At 48.5% G+C, this 19,071-nt stretch overlaps 1 long non-coding RNA gene across 1 annotated transcript in view; it reads right to left on the bottom strand.

Annotated features, from left to right (window-relative positions):
* LOC117796763 overlaps positions 1-19,071 on the bottom strand; it is a 46,788-nt gene that overhangs the window by 24,587 nt on the left and 3,130 nt on the right. Inside the window, exon 2 of the long non-coding RNA XR_004621418.1 lies at positions 18,024-18,113. This is a non-coding gene — a long non-coding RNA (uncharacterized LOC117796763). The remainder of the gene's footprint in view (positions 1-18,023; positions 18,114-19,071) is intronic.

The raw sequence follows: 19,071 nt of genomic DNA, 5'->3' as shown, positions 1-19,071 counted from the left end.
CAGCATCAGCATCGCCCCATGTGGCCTGGGCTTCCCTCCTGGTTTCAGTGAAGGAGCAGAGGCAGGCACTGGCACCCTACCCTCTTCTCACCCCCACATAAATGTGTCTTATCACCACTGGCAGCAAAAACCTTTAGAAAACTTCACAAGAGGTAGCTTCAAGGACAGGTAAGAAGCAAAGCAAGTCAGAGAGGAGGCCTGCAGAATCTGGACCTCATCCTCTGCTCCCTGGCTCTGTGGAGACCCCTCTGAGCATTTGGCCCTGCTGGGGATGTTTGAAAGAACTTGGCTCGGCCCCACCTTGGCAGAAACCCTCCCCTTTCCATGCTCTCTTCCTCTGTTGTGACAGATTTTGCTCTGATAACTTTGGTACCCAGTTCCCAAAGAAGAAAACAGATCACCCATCACTGGGTAATTACAGAGCAACTGAAAGGCCATTTAGCTACTGTGTGATAAGCAATAGACTATTTTAATAATAACCAATTACCATACATTATAGTACATCATTTGGCATTTGATGATCTACTGAGGTTTCACCTGTTCCTTCCCTTACTGAGCATTTCACGGCTGTTCACACCTTCCCCAACAGAAGTTGTGTCAGTTTCTAATTGAAGCACTATTTTTAGGAAATAGTTAGGAAAAGTTTGTAGAGGTGCTGCAAATTATATCATGCCAAGTGGAAGGATGCATTCTGCCAAATGTCTTTCCTGACAGCTCTGCCATTACATAGCACTCGGCAGGATGGAGAGAGATTTGTTTCGTGATCTGTGTTAGTCTTTTGACATTAAAGGAGTGTAAACAGAGGCCCCCCCATTCCTGCAGACATGGGGGCAACCTGACCAGATGTCCAGTCTCTGCTACTGACCACTCCTTCCCCGGCTGAGACGCATTCTCACTGCCGGTTGAGCTGGACGCCGTGGGGCTGAGCGGTCTGCTACTAGGTTTGCTGGGGATGCCAGGGCACAGCCTGTCTAGGACACAGTGACTCTACAAGGGGCCGGAGGAGATGGTCCCCCACCCCCTAAGATCTTCTCAGCCCAGTCTGAGCCCACCCTGGCCTGGGCTCCCCCCACCTTTACGTTTGCTCATAAAGCCACTTCCTGAGGGCACAAGCCTGACAGGTGGCTCATGAAGCCTGGCATGGCCAGGCCATTTCTGGGTCCAATGTCAGCCCCACAGCCAGGTCGCCACTGATTGCTTTTCATGATCTATCCCATGCAGAGGCTTAGCCCTTAATCCTTTCTTCCCAAGAAGGGACCTGGAGTCTTCGTAAAAATTTTCAATGCTTTCACACACACACACTTCCGTTTAGTCATCAGTAGTGCCCTTGTTGCCCATTTCGAGATTTATAAAGTTGTAGTCGTTTCTCTTTGGGACAGGCCTATGGGATCTCACACATCACCCTTCTGCCCATGCAAAGCAGATATGGTGCAATCCATGAGACACTATCATCACCGTCACATCCTATCACTTTGATCCCGTCCACCGCCCCGTCCCTTACCCAGATGATTCCAATAGTCCCGTAACTAGTTTCCCTGCCCCACCTCTCCCCCCTACAGTCTGTTCTCAACACACCAGCTAGAGAGATTTGTGGAGACTTTACTCTGATCAAGCCACTCCTCTGCCCAAGTCGTCCTATGGCTTTCCATATCCTTCAAAAAAAATATTAAGTAAATATTTAAAATTTTCAGAATAAAACATTAAGTCAAAAGTTTTCCTAATGATAAAGCCCTGCAGAATCTGTTACCCCCACAGTTATCTTGTTACTCCTCTCCGTTTACCTTGGACTGGTTCACTTTGCTTATTCTGTTCCAGCTACACTGACCTATTGGCAATATCCTTAGATGCAATGTGACAGCTTTATTTCTGAAAAAAATCCTTCAATCATCTGTGATAACTGTAATAAAGCAAATAAAATGAGGTTTATTCTAACCATAAAGCAATTTTTTAAGTGACCTTTAAAATCAAGTGGAATTTAGTCGAACCTTCTGAGACTCTGAGGTGTTTTAGGCAGGAATCTCATAGTGGCAGTAACAGAAACCCACTCAAACTGGGATCTGACAGAAAAGAAGGACCTTAGAATAAGAAGGCAGAGCCACCTCATACAACATGAAGACACGAAGTGCTTCCAACCTGAACAGTGGGCTGAACTCAGGAGCTAGGGAGACATCTGGACCCAAGCAGCTGAGAGTTGGTGCTGGGGATAGACAGGGAAAGTGCAAGTTAAATATTTCTGGCCCCAGTTAGGATGACTCAGGAACAGGCAAAAAGATGGAGATTAAAGATAGGACAAGAGCAGGCCTAGAAAGAGAGGTGGAGATCCTGGAAGAAAATGACCAGGGAGATAGAGCTGGAAACATGAGCAAATGACTGCAGGGTGGAGATTGTGGGGACGGTGGCTTCTCATTCTCCCGGGGAAAGGACCTACTCCAGCTGAAAACCAAAGACAAAGTGCACAGTGACTGGAAAAAGTAATGCAGCCTTCACATCAGCTCAAAGGTGCCTTGGTCCTTCATCCTACCCATACTTTATTTTTTTAAATATGTTATTAATTTATTTGAGAGAGAGACAGAGAAAGAGAGCATGCGCACATGAGCAGGGGGAAGAGCAGAGGGAGAGGGAGAAAATCTCCAGCCGACTCCCTGCTGAACGCAGAGCCCGAGGCTGGGCTTGCCCACGACCCTGAGATCATGACCTGAGTGGAAACCAAGAGTCAGATGCTCAGCTGACTGAGCCACCAGGTGCCCCCATCATACTCATACTTAAAAAAAAAAAAAAAAAGATCACAACCAGATATATCTTCATTTTACCAAGTGTTAGCTACCATGCTAAGCTCAGTGAGAGATCCAGAGAAGTATAAATCCCTCCCTTTTAGCAGCATACAATCCAATGAGAAAGGGAAAACACACATGGATGAATTATTTAAATATTATCAGTGAAGGAGGTAGCTGGATATACTGGCTAGATAGAACACGTGTTTGGAGTCAAACAGATCTAGATTTGGATCCTGGCTCTCCCACTAACAAAATACACCCTCCTTAAGTTTCTTAAACCCTTTAGATCCCCGTTTCTTGTTTCTTTATCTTCAAACAGGAATAATAATGGCTACCCCTAGGGCTGGCACAGAGTAAGCATTCAGTAAACGCTGCTCCTTCTTTTATAATGCAAGCTCATGTGTGACTGATTGCCAAGACAAATAAAACAACGAAAAAGATCTTCTAGAAGTTCAGAGAACGGAGAATTCAAGATCCCAGGGCAACAAAAGACTTAGAAAGACTTAGAAACGCCTCTTAGGAGGCAGGAAGGCCTCGAACCACTTGTGATGATTAATTTTATATAAAGACTCAACTGGGCCACAGGGTGCCCAGGTATTTGCTCAAATATTATTCTGGGTGTTTCTGTGAGTGCATTTTTGCATGAGCTTAACAATGAAATCAGGAGACTGACCTTAAGCAAATTTTTCTCCCTATGTGAGTGGGCATCATCTAATCAGTTGAAGGCCTGAATAGAACAAAAATCTGACCCTCCCTTGAGTAAGAGAATTTCTCCTGCCTGACTGCCTTCCCATGGGACATCAGCTTCTTCTTGCCTTCACATGAAAACTACACCACCAGCTCTCCTGGGTCTCCAGCTTGTCAGCTCGCCCTGCAGATATTGGAACTTGCTGGCCTCTGTAGCTACGTGAGCCCATTTCTAATAATGTCTCTTTCTATGTGTGGGTTTATGTATCTTAAATATATACACGTGCACATCCTGTTGGCCCCATTTCTCTGGAGAACTCTGACCAGTACACACCCTTCCAGGATGGGTTAGGTCTGAAGAGAGGTGGAAGGAGGGTGAGGGTGAAGCCATAGGCAAGAGAAAAACAATGCAAATCGACTGCGCGTTTTTATGAAAACTAAAGAACTCTGACCGAGTAATATTAGCCAATATTTACTGAGCACATTAACATATACCAGTTTCTGCAATTCTTGCGCTGGCTCATGGAACCCTCTTAACAGCCTGATGAGGTTGGTAACCAACACTATCCCCATGTTACAGATGGAGAAGGCTAGTCACAGAAGTCCCACACCTAGCAAGCAGCAAGATCGGAGTTCAGACCCTGGTAACTTGACTCCAGGGCCTATGCCCCTTATCTCTGTATGGATTAGTGTTTGATAAGGTTGAGTGGTTAAAACTGGATGAAGTTAGTACAAACACAGGTGAGTCTTAGGTGCCAGACTAAGTAGGTTTAGGCAACTGCAGACTATAGGTCCAACTCCCTCATTCAGTTGAGAAGGAAACTAAGTTCAAAAATGGGAGGTAGTCTGTCTGGCTTGCCGGATCCGACCAGAACCCGACCACGGATCTCCTTTCAGCTGTATCAGCTCTCAACTCGCCTCAGGCAGGGTCCCTGCTCCTTTTGGAGCCTCATGTGACTCATACCTCCACCAAGACTGGGCCTCTCTAGGGACCTCTCCTCTGAGGGTCTCTCCAGTGCAGCCTTTCTGTTGGGAAGCCAAGAGGAAAGTTGTGCCTCTCGGTCACACACTATCAGCCTGTGACTGGACGACACAGCTCCCTCTCCTTCCCCTTGTTGTCTTCTCTCATTCATGGATCTTTCTCTCTTTGGGACCCACTGCCTACTCTGCCTCAGTTCCAACCCCCATGGTCCCAATCTTTCCCCCAAATGGGCCACATGATACCAATCACAGCTCCTTAGAAGACTCAGGGGCCAGACTCAGCTGGAGGTACTTTTAAGTAGCTATTGCTGGGGACATGAGGTGACTTAGCATGGCCTCCCCGACTGTAGCCTGCCACTGACCTCGGGGCCCAGTACAAACTGGTCCCAGTGGCCATGACCTGTGCCTGACTCACTGACCATTTCACTCCAGGACCGGAGCAGACAATCAGTCCCAGTGCTCCATTTCCTGTGTGGTCTTCGGTCAAATCAAAGTAAACTCCTGCCTGCTCTGGACCCACCCTATGGGAGGCTCTTCATTCCTGACAAGGACTCTGAAACAGTCTCTGAGTCACTCTGGCAAAGCAACAGTCCAGTAAGCAAAATCATGGTGGCCACTCACTCAGCAATACTGCTCACCCGTTTACCGTGTGTCACACACTGGTGACACAGAGTGCCTGCCTCATGCAGCTGAGTGTGAGGCCCATCACAGACAAATAAGCAATCCCATTCCAGAGGACAAGTGCCACACCTGGGGACACAGCAGTTGCAGAGAGTAAACACAGCAAGGGCATTTAAACGTAACCTGGCCAGCAGGACTGGGGCAGGGCCATCTGAGACTGGCTCTCCACAGCAGCAATCTCTGAGCTGGAAAATCAGTAGGAGCTCGCTGGGCAATAGGGAGTCGGGGTGAATGGGAGGCAACATGGAGGCGTGTGGCTCTGGGTGGAGGAGTGCAGATGATGGCCAAGTGAGGCTCCGTAGACAGCTGGCATGATGACAGGAGGAAGCCTGTTGTGATGTGGATTTACAGCGCTGGGCGGTGGAACAAAACTTCCCAGGGGTGGAGCCTGGGGAGGCTGCAGGTGCAGCCCAAGGCTGGATTATGGAGAACCTTGTAAATCATTTTAGGGAGTTTGGCATTTATCGCGTAGCCTTGGGGAGCCACTGAAAAGGTCCAACCCTGCGGAATGACATGGACAGCTTTGCGACTTGGACAGAGAAGACAGTATGATAACAGGGATGCGGGTGGTGTGCTGAGGAGTGAGAGGAAGGGTGATTCACTCTGCCTGGCTTGGGAGCCAGACCAGACATTCATCCTTGGGACCCAAGGCCTTCCTCGGGATGCATTTCTGATTCAGGGTCCAGAATTCAGCCCAGGCTGCCAGGCCTCCGCTGAGCCTGACCACCAGCCCTGCTGACTGCACTCCCAGCAGCTTGCAAAACCTATGGCAGAAACTCCTGCCTGCCCTGCTCTTCCTGCCTCTGACGGTGGGCACTTGGCTCCACCTGCCCAGACAGATGCCCTCTCCCCACTGTTGCCGGGTCAGGCCCCAGGCTGCAGACCCACCGCAAAGTGCATCCAGGGTCCAGGCCCTTCGAAACCTGCCTCATTGCGCAGCGTCTGATCTCTGACTCCTGACACTCCAGCTGCAATGATAGCTGGTTGAAGAAGTTCGGACCGTGGGAAGGGGCACAGGAAAGATAGCCTGAGGGAGACGTACCTTGCCCTCAGAGGGTTCTAGCTTAGTAGCTTTGACCTTGAACATGTTATCTAGCCTCTCTGTCCTTAATTCCCTCATCTGTTAACGGGTATAATAACAAGACCTAGTTCCTAGGGTTGTTTGAAGACCCAATGACTCAACACACACAAAGTGCTTTAAAATAAGCGCCTGGGGCGCCTGGGTGGCGGAGTCGTTAAGCGTCTGCCTTTGGCTCAGGGCGTGATCCTGGTGTTCTGGGATCGAGCCCCACATCAGGCTCCTCCGCTGGGAGCCTGCTTCTTCCTTTCCCACTCCCCCTGCTTGTGTTCCCTCTCTCGCTGGCTGTCTCTCTCTGTCAAATAAATAAATAAAATCTTTTAAAAATAAATAAATAAATAAAAATAAAACAAGCGCCTGACACATAGATCCGTGCGTCATTACAGTAAGTAAGAGCAGCCCCCTCCTCTGAGGTAAGGCAGAAAGCAGACGGGGGCAGGAGTCGGCATGTCGGAGAGGGAAGATAAGTGGAATTTCCCTCAAATAAACAAAACCAAAAAATGTCTCCAGAACTGAGCAAAGAATTTTAAGAGAAAATGCTTCCATACACAGGGCAGCTGCTCTACTGGTCCATTACCATCAGCTTCTGAATTTTCCTGAATCCCCAGGGCTCCCTCACTTTGAACAGTTGGGGGCAGAGGAAAAAAGCACGGCCTTTGGATTCAGACCAAACTGAGTCGCAACACCGTTTCTGACTTTGGGAACCTCACTCAAACTTTGTAAACCTGGGGATCCTCATCTGTAAAATGGGCACAATCCCGCCAACCTGGTGGTGCAGGGATGAGGAGGAGAGTGTTTTTAATTGACCTGGTGTGATGGGGTGCTCCAGTCAGGGGGGCTTCCTCTCTCTTGGAGTCACACTTGCCAGCACACTTCAGAGACGTGTCCTGCAAGCGAGAGGAAGACAGAGCTACCCCATGGCACGGGCAGAGAAGATTCCCAGGAGGGAAGATTTTACAGGGAGGGCACTGAGGATGCCATCTGCCACCTCTCAGGCTTTTCCTCTCTAAGGTTCTCGGCTTGTTCCTGGGAGGATTTGGGGCATTGTCACTTTCAGGGCTGAGCCCTTCCGAGGACTGGGAGGGTCAGAGGGACTCACAAGGAGAAAGGCAGACCTCCTTCAGTGTTCCACATCCCGCTGCCCCCAAGCTGGGCTGTCAGCCCAGGAGTCATTAGCAGGTGGCAGGCCTGAGCATGGGGCCATCAGTCAGAGGAGAATGTCTGCTGCAGTTCCTGAGATGCAACGGTGCCCTGAGGAGCCGTTGGCAGTAATGATGATGGGTATTTAAGCAAATGAACTGTTAATGACCAGGCAGAGGTGAGCCGCCTCCCAGACCAGCTGGAGCCCAGAGCTGGCGAAGGAGGGCAAGGCAGGAACGAGAAGAGTGGAGAGGAAAGAGACTTCATTTTCTTCTCAGAAACTGGTTTCCCCAGGGAGTCTTGGTTGGTCATGAAGTAAGCCCTTCTTTATCTGCTGCCCCAACCCCAGATCTCACCATCACTTCCATGAGTGACTGCCAGGAAACTCCTGCCCTCCCCTCACCCCCATTCCCTAGCTCCGTCCTTCCTGCCACGTTGCAACAGGGACTCTTGTAGGCAGCCCACATCAGCGGGGAAAGGACAGCAGGGACGCCGGCCAGCTGGTGGTTCAGGCTCGGCGGATGCTGGGGGCAAGTGGGCTAGATGAAAATACTAATATTAGCAACCACATCATCCACAGATGATATTTTGGGGAGGTCACTTGTGCGCCCAGTGCCAAATATGTGCCAGACATTGTTCTTAACCCTTCATTAACGTGGTTTTGTTTCATCCTCATGCAATTCTGGAAATAGAGATTGACAAGCCTATCTTAGGGAGGAGGAAATTGAGGCTCAGAGAGATGAACTGACTTGGGAGGTTAGGGAGCTAGAGAGTTGGTATGAAACACTGTGCAAGATCAGAAGGGAGAGTGAATTTGTTAATTCCAATTTTTCATCACCCACGGCACAATGTAGGGAGAGCAAAGGATACCTGGATGTAGCCTGAGAAGAGACGGTATTGGCTGAGAACGGGAAGTGGAACCAAGATCAAGGCTTTGCCCCTTTCAGGTCCACAGATTCTGATGGACAGGAGGGAAGATGCCAGAGCATCCTGCAGGGGGTGCTCTTGTGCCAGGCTCTATCCTATACACTCTCAATTTGCCCACACCCAATGAGCCCATCCAAACCCACATTGGTGAAAGAATGTGTTCAAAAATCAAAATAAAACAAAACAAACATCAGCTCTGTCCTTAAGACAGAGTCTGCCACATCTTTGCTGTGTGTCCTTGGGCAAATTACTTCACTAGTCTGAACCTGTTTTCTCATATGGATTAACAGACAAACAGACCAAACCAAACCAAACCAAACCCCCTGGGAAGCAACGTGGTAAAGGAAGCGGATCACTTTTGATTTCCTGGCTCTGACTCTCACCAGCAGGGTGGATTTGGTCAGGTGTTTAACCTCTGTGACCCTCCATTCTCTCATCTGCAAAACTGGAATAATTATGCCTACCCAGAAGGATCATTTCAAAGATTAGAGGTGGTGTAAATAAAACACTTGGCACATAATTGTTCCACAAAAATAGTAACTATAATTCATCTTTCTCTCCATTCATTGTGTATGGTGCCTGACCCGATGCCTGGGTCCCACGGTGAGAAGGTCCCTTTCTCTGCTTCTTCTCTTCTACTCTCATCCTTAGGAAACTTCCCTCACATGTTCTCCAGGAAGGCTTTAGCTGTCTCTCACAGCATTCTGTCTCCTCTGAACTCAAGAGTTTCTTCTAGTCAATTAGTGATCAACTATAGTTCATCTTGTATTGTTTCCTGTGTTGGTTAACTACTGCTCCGGAACTTATCAAAAGCTTTTAATCGGGTGTATGGATTTGGACATGTAACTTTCCTTCTCTGAACCTGCTTCCTCATGGGCAGATGGAGGCTTGGACTGAAGCCTGGTCTTTGGTCTCCAAACCACAGGATCTCCCAGGACCCCGAGCCTAGCCCACCCTCCCACCTCCCAGCCTCTGTCCATAGGATCCCCTCTTCCTCAAATGCCCTGACCCCACCTCCACATCCCAGGACCCATTTTTAAGGCCACTTCTGCTGTATAGTTTCCTTCATTCCCTCCAGGCAGAGGTGATCTCCTTTGTAAAATCCCAGAATCCTTGGTTTTAGCCACTGCCCCACACAGATCTTCCTGGTCTCTACTCAGAACTGTCACCCCTCCTATGGGATCACAGGAGTGTGGGGAGTGTCTCCATGTCTCCTACAGCACCAACACTCTAAGTCTTGCTCAGTAAGTGCCCCTGAATCTTAGGGTCCTGTTGAGGGCACTGCGGAGGAAACCAAAGATGTACTATGCAACCCTTAAAAAGGAGCCTAAACAACCAAGTCTGCTTAAAGGGGGACAAATCCAGACATGGGGGTCCCTAGGTATCACTTTCACATGGACAGAAACCTGCACCCCATCTTTCTTTGTTCCCTGATGTTCTTCCTCTTGCAAGATTATCTTCACTTCGTCCTGTTTCTTTTGACACCTGTGCCGGGAGCTCTAGACCAGAGCAAATTCCCTGACTCTGGGAGCTGTATTTTTCTTCTGCTGTAACTGGCATCTGTTCAGGCAGATGAGTGAATATTTATTAGATCTCAGCAGGCTTCAGTCATTTTAATTGTTTTCTAGTGAAATGTGCCCATTGCTGAAACCAGACCTTGCTGGCCATTTATCAGGTCAGCTAAGTGAAAGGGGAGCTGCGTGGAGATGGGAGTTCAGGCAGGTCCAGGAAATTTTGGCCGCAGAAAGGAGTCACACCAAAGAAAAATGAGTCCCTGAATGGTCATTTGAAACTGATGGATTAAGAGATAAGTACCGGAGTTGTGATCTCGACACACAGAGTCACTGGACCAACCATCCTCATAATTAGATGCAAGTGGCAAGCATTTAGTGTATTTTTTTTAACTTTTAAAAGTGCATGAAGCGAAAGCCATTGGAAATGGTAACTGCCATTCTTCGAAAAAGGGGTTGGAGAGAAAAGCAATTATTTATTAAGTGTCTAATCCATACTAAGCCCTTGACATAAACTGGTGGTTTCCAATTTGATTTTTTTTACAGGGAACCTTTCTTTCCCCTACATGGATTATTCCCCCCAATCTCAACATCCAAAAGAGACAGAAGAGGAGCTGCTTTTGTTGAAGCTTGAGTGACACAGCTGAAGCCCACCTACTCCTTTGGTCTCTTCTTACCCAAACCTCCACCAAAGTAGCCCTTGAAGCCTCTTCCAGAAATATCGATTATCTCAATCCTGAGCAACTCGTCGATGATGGCATTATTTTCCCATTTTATAGATCAGTTAAGTGAGACTGAAAGAGGTATGGTCACATGGCTGGGAAGTGACGATGAGTCAGGCTCGGAACTCTGCACTCCTGATTCCAGCCAGCCCAGTGCTCCTTCCACACCATCAGGATGCCGCCTGGTTGGAAGAGGAGAGACTGTGATCACGGGGCCCAGGGGGAGGCTGTCCTTGAATCCTCGTGCGAGGGGTAAGGGACGACACAAAGAGGAGCCGAGAAGCGTGGAGAGGACCACGCAATAGGTCTTTGGTATGATCAGGAGGAGGAGGGGAGAGGAGAGGCAGCAAAGATAGGTACCCACCACGCTTCTGTCCAGCTGATACTCCCCACCTCAGACTCTGCATTTCAGTGCGCCCCCCCACGAGAATGCACCCCTCCAGCTCACCACCCTCCTCTTTGCCTGACTGCCGCTCTGCCGTCAGCACAGCCCTGTCTCCAGGTGACACAAGTCCAAGTCAATCGCCTGCTAGGAACCTGTCCTTTCAGTCAAAGAGGGGAGCTTTGAACAGAGAGCTTCGGCAAGGACAAGCTGATGCAGCCCCTGGTGGACAGTCACCAATGGTGAAGATGATTTTGTGTCCTGAATGCCAATGTGTTTGTGGACATGTGGGCTGCGGTAAGACAGAGGTCCAGTTGGAACTGTCCAGCAGCCCAGCCAGCAACCACTTCTGGGGGTAGGGTCGGGTGGGTGTCTGTCCCTTGCTAGTCCTCAGTGGCGTGCAGGTTTACCTCACCCACCAGGTGGCCCTGACTTCCGTACCGATGAAGTCTCCCATGGAAGCAAGACTGGCACCAGTCACCCAGTTCCCCAGTACATAACCAGCAGCTCAGCCCACTTTTTGTCATCTCGCCAACCTCCCCATTTTCTTTCTATTGCAGGGCTTCTGGCACATTCATAGGACCTTTCAGAATGAAAAAAAAATGAGAAAACTCATTCACCACCAATATAGATGTGTCCTAGTACGGAGGCTTTATGCCAGAAGGCATAGTCGGTTGAACATTCTCAACTCCTTCTTTGCCACCTTCCAGCCTGAGGTGGTCATATGACACAACTCTAGGTGTGATACGTAAGTGGCAGCCTCTTGTGAGATTCCTCTGACAGCTTTCGATTTCCTGACAGGGACACTCCTCCTTCTCCTTACTATTTTACTATTTCGTGCCACATGACAGACGTGGTGGAAGGAGCTTCAACAGCCATTCTGCCACCATGAAGGAAAGGAGACGAGAACTGCATAGACACCATCCCACGCAGAGCTGAATGGCCAACCAGCACTTGCTTGCCTCTAGATATCTCTTTGTGTGAGAAAATTAAGTTCGTCTCTGTTTAAGTCACTAGAGCTAAATATTTCTGTCACTCAAAGCCAAAAGCATTCCTGATATAGCATGTGAGCTGACAAGATCCTCACCACCATCATTAACCCTCTTCCACACATGAGAAAACTAAAGTCACTCATCTTGTAAGCAGTAATCAAGATTTGAATCCAAGCCTCTCACATCGCACTCACAAACCTATACCTAATGAGAGAAGTTAAGATACTTTATCTATTAGACATCATATATAATATCTATGTTATGCATAACTTCTTACACATATACTTACACGTTACATATTTTCATATATATACATTTATATATATTTAATTCTACACACACATACACACACACTCTTTCATCCTATTGCCTAATTTCCTTTGAGCCCATGGTGATAATCCTCTTTATCTTGGGCCTGTGATGATTTATCTCATAGGTTAACATTACTCTCAGCCCACTGTATATGAGCAAAAATTATCCTGGAGAAAATACAGATGATACGGAAATGCCATGCTTTCTAAATATGAAGGGGAAAAAAAAAAAGAGCCTAAGTGTGGGAGGCAGCATATAAAGCTAAGAGAGCAGTGAATCTGGAGTGGGAAGATGTAAGTCATGGTCCAGCTCCATCCGACACTAATGTGTGGGTGCTTCGACAAGGCACTTCCCCTCCGTGCAACTCGGTTTTCCCACCCATAAAATGGAATGAGTTCTGGCATGTGTGTGCTGGGGGGGGTGATTGTGTGTGTGTGTGTGTGTGTGTGTGTGTGTGTGTGCAGAGATATGTGATATTTAAAATGATTTTAAAGTTGAAAATGGTATGACTAGGACTTTAATATACATATACACACGTGCGTGCTTATATATGTAAGTTATATACTATTATAAATACAGTAGTGTATGTGGACATATGTATTATACAGTAGTATATGTATATATAAATACATGGGAATACATGAAGGGAATATATGGCCATTGCCAGTAACCCCACCTTGACCAGAATTACAGATTCTCTGACGAAGAGGTGGGGATGCACCCAGCTCTCGGGGTAGAGGGTGGGGATGCCCACCCATGGGGAGAGACCCCAAACAGCAGAGAGCCGGCTCCTCATGAGTCTCTTCTCAGAGCTGCCAGGGTCCACCTCTGGCTGCCACACTGAAGCCTTTGGGATGTGACAGAGAGACTTGAGTTTGTTCCTAGTATAGATAGCCCGCTCTCAGAAGCTGGATCTTCATGACCCCACCCTGCCAGGACCTAGCAGAGCAAGGTCTCCATGAGCAAATATCAGTGTGGGAACCTTTGCTACTTTCTTAGAAGCTGTGTCATCTTTTGAATCTTGTCTTTCTTACTTTTTTTTTTTTTTTTTGCAATGTATTCCAAGGCCCATGCTCTGAGATTTAGAGAAACACAGCAGTGACCTCAGTCATCGGCAGGTCAGGGGACCCATCCTCTCCTAACATCATGATCTGGGGGGGTGGAATGAGCTTTGGGCCTGATCAAGCCTACACGGAAGACCTGCGTCTTCCCCAGACCTCACGTACAGCCTCCTGTGTCACTGAGCCACACCAAGAACAAGCCGCTCACAGAAGCTGCTTGATCTTGGATTACCCTGTCCTGAGATCCAAATGTGTGCTGGGATCAACCAGGGTAGATTGAGAGTAACACGCGGAGCTTCACTGAACAGCCTCAGGCTCTTGGCTCCCTCCCCACACGAGCTGCCAAAACAAATCCCCACCCACACGTGTCCTGGGTCTGTCTGGCTTAACGCTTAAAGTGAAAACACAGAGGCAGAGGAGTTGTTCCGTAGCAGGTTTTCTCCATTTTCACAAAAGGCCCTCCAAGAGTTCCTTTCCTTTCTGTCCTAACCAAAGGCTAAGAGCCAAACGGTTATCCCCTTCCTCTGTTAGACCCTTCTAGGATCTCCCCCGTCTCTCCCCTAGGCAGCCAGCCCATTCACGCAGCCTGCCTTCGGCAGACATTCATGAAGCAAATGCATCACTTAAACATCAGCGATGCTACGCACAGTGCTAGGCCCTGGGGACCCAACGGCCAAAGGGACACCACCCCCGCCCTTGGCTCAGACTGTACCACGTACACTGAAGCGGTCCCGCTTCCATCCTCCGCAAGGCCATTGCTTTGTCTGCAAAGAAAGAGTCATGGAGGAAGGCCCTGGTCACTGAACCTGTGAGGGTGTCTCACATTTCAGCTTACCCAACATGTGGTGGAATTCTCTGCGGCAGACCCTGGGCTATAAGGCGATTTCACATACGGTCAGAATGCTCGGTAAATGTCCGAGAGATTGGAATCTTTGTTAACATCGTCACAGCCGGGAGAGAGATAGTACTTGCCCAGTTTTCAGTTAAGATGAGGTGTAGACACTTTTCTAGATGATTAGCACTGCTGACTTGACTCCCATTACCATTAGCCCCATTACTACAGGACCGCCATGACCACGACTTATGACTACCAGCAGCACGATTACCTCCCCACTACTATGACCATTTCTCCATCACTATCAGCAGCTCACAATTCTTGGGCTCTGAATGCCAAGCCCTGTGTTGATATTTTAGATGCATTAATTCCTTTAGACAGCATAAGAACCTATCATTTAGGGACTGTCTCCCTTGTAGATGAGATAACAATTAGGGGACGGTTACACAGCTGGGCGTGACAAAAGCAGGCTCCAGACCCAGGCAGCCTGACCTCGAAGTCCACGCTCTTACGCATCTCCTGCTTCCTCTCTAGATCTGTTCTGGGGCCCGACGCTGTATGATTGCACAGCCAAGCTCCTAACCATGGGATGTATGACCACGCTGGCACCCAGGGGGTAGGTCCGCAAGATATGCAGGTGTTCGGAGCTGAGCCTGAGCCTGGCGTGGCTTCGGGGATCACCCTACACCTTGTGGCCAGGAACATTCCAGAACAAGGATGAGGTGAGCATGAAGGTCAGACTGAGGAAATGACATGGAAGGTGAAGGATCCCTGAGAGAGCAGAAACCCACCATGAGCCTCCGATCGCTGAGCTCAAGGGACAGCCCACAGTTTCCCAACAGCGGCAGCGTCTGAGCTGAAGCACTTACTCCAGCCACACTCAGGGCAAGCTAGCAAGTCCCCTACCTCTCAGGCCAGGAGGGACTGACAACAGAAATCGGGGGCAGATCTCTGCTCTACGCCTCCATCCTCTTCTTCAGGTCGCACACACCAAACATACACCCTGGGCTGGCCAACACTGGACATGATGCCCTAATGGGGCCTCGCTGAGTTAGTTCACTCCCCAAGCCCTCAACCTTCATTCCCTATCAACAAATGGCCCACGACAGGGTGAGAGCAGTGAATGATGCCAGGTCTGGAACACCCGTCCCCTTTGCTCCACTTATAAGACTTTTGCACATCTTTCATCATCTACAGGGTCACCTCCCCTGTGAAACCTTCCCCTGCTTGGGACTCATCACTTGTACACCTTGCACTTAGGGCAACAGTCAAGCTGTTCGGCTATCTTGTGGGGCTTCCTCTGCTTCTGGACCAGGCTTGCGGAACTCATCTCGTTTATCTTTGTACCCCCCCCAGTGCCCGGCCCGGTGCTTGCCTCAGAGTAGGGGCTCGGTAAGTGTAGAAGGAGAGAGCAAAGGGAGGAGGGAAAGAAGAAAGTCAAGAGGCAGGGAAGGAAGGGAGGGGGGAAGGAATGAAAGAAGGAAGAAAGGGAGAAGGATGGGAAGGAAGGAAGGAAAGGAGAGAGGCTCAGGCATTTAGTACACCACTTCTGACCTTTCCTGAGCCCAGCCCTGAATCACACAAACATCGGTTTCCAATCGAGCCCAGAGGAATATGGACTTGACCTTGTGTTCATTACTAGAGACTTATAAGCAGAAGCAAGCCGATCTCTCAGGACTTCTAACCAAGCAGGGAGCTGAAGGAAGTCACTGGAACAAAAAGGAAAGGAGGCAGCTGGTGGAGGAAAAGGACATGGAATTTTAAGTTCTGAGACTTACATTCCAGTCCTCCTAGGTTTTACTTTGGATTTGCCTTGCGACCTCCCTGCACCTCAGCTTCCCTCTCTATAAAATGGAATTACCCTCATCTTCCAGGGAGCCTTGTGAAGACATAAGTAAAAACCCCAACACCTGCAAGGGTTCTGTGGCTGGGAGCATGCCCTGAGGACATCATTTCTTACTCCGATCGGAGTATCTACACTGATTCGTGCTGCTCGGGCTTTCTTCCTGCCCACCGCAAGTATGGGTTACCATGCCCCAAAAGGCAGTAGGGTCCCAGGCGCCACCTGCCTTCTCCAGTGTAGCCTCCCGCCGCCTCTCCACCACAGCCTCGAGCGAGGAAGCCCACCCAGGATGTGCTTCGCGTGGCGTCTGGCGCACATCTCAGCTGACCAAGCCGGAGAAAGAAGGAAGGAAGGAGGAGGAAGAGACCCTGCCGCCAAGGCACAAGCCTCCCGTGGGGCGAGCCACTCTAGAATAGCTCTTCCCAAGCTCTGTAGAGGCCTCGCCACGGAGGAAAATGCCGGAAAAATGCCGGCTAATTTCAGACGCTCCACGTTGGTGGGCCAACAGCCCAGGGAGAATGAGCAATTATGATTTTCATCTAAGCAACATATGCTGTTTGCTGGCCTCTTTCGAACAGCTGTAGGTTAGATGCTGTTAAGATTAGTCTCCTTCTCTCCTCCATATTTCAGAATTCCAATTAAACTAAAATAACAGCACCTGCTGAACAAAAACCCCATTGGAAATGTGTCCTCATACACAATTACTGCAGGGAGGCTGGTCACCATTGTTACCCGCCTATTCTTCCTGAATGGGAACGGCAGCGAAGTTCCCCAGCAGCTGCAGCAATTCAATTGTATAACTGGAGCTGGCCTCGCGCCAACCCTCAAGAACTCAAGTGGCACCAAAAGATACTATATTGATTTGCAATCGAACATAATAGGCCATCAGCTTAATTATTACTGAAGTGACAAGGTTCTGGGTATTTCATATTTATATTTCAGGGCCTGTGAAGGATGAATGTAAATCTTTTAAATGCACGGATTTGCATATCTTCAGAAGGGTTGAGTGCTCTTATTACATTCATAGCCTTTGAAAGACCAAAAGGACTGGCTATTGAACTCAGGTTGCCAGATCCCACCGGCATTTGCTTGGATGAAGAGACAAAAGGCATAAAATGGAAATTGCTTTTAGTCCAAAAAAAAAAAAAAAAGGCCAAAAAGAAAAAAAAAGAGCCCACAACTCAACTGCTTCAAGCTCAGACCTCTTTGGGGGCCTTTGAAGGGAGACTGGTTATATAGGTCTTATTGGGACAGAGGCATTCGGACATTGAGAAATGAAGCCAGTGGCACCTTGGATCCATGAGACCCCCCTCTGTTCTCTGCTTCCAGGCTGTTCCTGGCTCCTACGGGTCAGTAGACTGGAGGAATACTGAGATGTAGGCAAGGGAGGGGTGGGAAGACACAGAAGTTCACTTTCTAAGTGTCCAGCCACATCGGTGTCATCTGAGACCAAAGACGAGAAGAGAGATGGTTTCGTCAACTCGTCATCATCATCAACCCTCCTTTCCACATCCTTTCCAATGAGAAGAAATTCTAGAGCCATTCCAAATTTCTCCCTATCCCTCACTCTCTCCACCCAATGTCATTGAATTTTTTGCCTTCTAAGTCCCCCTTGATTTTTGCTCTCTGTCCCCTTTCGGTCCTAATAACTCTGCCTTCTGTTCGGTCTCAAGTGAAAGCATGGACCATGAGGTTTTCCAATTGCTTCGTGATGCCATGGTCTTACTGAATCTCACATGGTCCATTCTCCATCCAGCTGTCAGAGGGCCCTTCTGAGCAGGCTGGGACCATGTGGAGCTCCTGCCTATGGCCCACACTGGTACCCACAGGATCCAGTTCACCTCCTTGTAGTCAGGCTTCATCCTTCTACCAGCCAAGGATTCCCTAGGCACACCCTTTTACCCTTTACACATGGAGTTTCAGTGCTCTGTGCCTGGATGCCTCCTTGTCCTTGTCAGTGGAGCTAAGAGAAAAGAATCATCTTCTGAGAGTCACTTGAAATCATCCTACTATATCTGGGCCCCCTTGTCAGCAAACCCACTGCACTTTGTTCATCTCCATGTTATAAAACTGATCACATTATTATGCTTTACATACCTGCTTATATTTCTGCTGCCTCCACTTAGAGGACCTCACAGTCAGAAAATGTGCCTTTAAGTCTCTTCATCCCCAGGAGTAGGTCAGGACCTGGAATATAGGACGTGCTCAGCAATGGCTGGAGTTTTCATCCCTAGGGAACATCAGGCATTCATTGACCATCTCTTATATGTGACCCTTGTTCCAGGCACTGAACCAAGAATAATCCTTGCCATCTGAGAATCCAAGGCCTAAGACCAGGACAATGCTGTCAACATAGCTGTCTGTCTATGCAGATGACCAAAGGAAAGGGTTAGGCATCAAGTGTTCCTAAAACACAGAGAAACGGATTTGTGGCCTACAGTGTTCATGAGAAAACAGAAGTAGGACTGAATCTGAAATCATGTCATTTAAGAGGTAGCAGGGCTATTTGAATTTACCTTCTCTGCTCTCCACATTTTATTCATGAGCACACTGAGAAGCAAAAAGCTGAGGTTTACCAGTTTGTAAGAGCAGTAGGAATTCTGACTCCTAAATCCATGTTCCTTTCCATTATACATTATGGGATGAGTAGAACTTGATTAGACATGGAGTAGAGAGAATATTCCAGATGATGGCTATAGTCACCCCCACCATGCTCAGTAATGTCAGTGTCCCTACCATTGCCATCACCCCCACTCCCAATGCCACTTCTATCACCACCATTGTCAGCGTCTCCCTGACAGTGTGCCAGCCCCGCTCCTGCCATCATTCCACCACCACCATCCACACTGGAGAGGCCTCTGGGTTGAGGACAAAGTGGAAAGAGAAGGAGTTTTGTTCTCGTTTCCACCATCTTTGCTGTTTTTAGCCTTGCTTCTTCTCTACTCCATATTCCTGCACCATCTAGACACCATCCTATACCATCTAGATGTCCTTTCACACCTTGGGCTCTGGCATGGCCAAGGGTGATAACTGCCCCACTCCAGAAAGGGTTTTCATTCTCTTGAACTGAGAAGCTGTTTCCAAGGAGCTATATCAAAGAGTATCCACAAGAGAAAAAAAAAAGGTTAGAAAAGAAGAGGGAGAG

This window comes from Ailuropoda melanoleuca, chromosome 16 (assembly GCF_002007445.2).
Source record: "Ailuropoda melanoleuca isolate Jingjing chromosome 16, ASM200744v2, whole genome shotgun sequence".
Lineage (NCBI taxonomy): Eukaryota > Metazoa > Chordata > Mammalia > Carnivora > Ursidae > Ailuropoda > Ailuropoda melanoleuca.
Note: the sequence above shows the minus strand (reverse complement) of the source record. Positions and strands in the feature narration are given on the sequence as shown.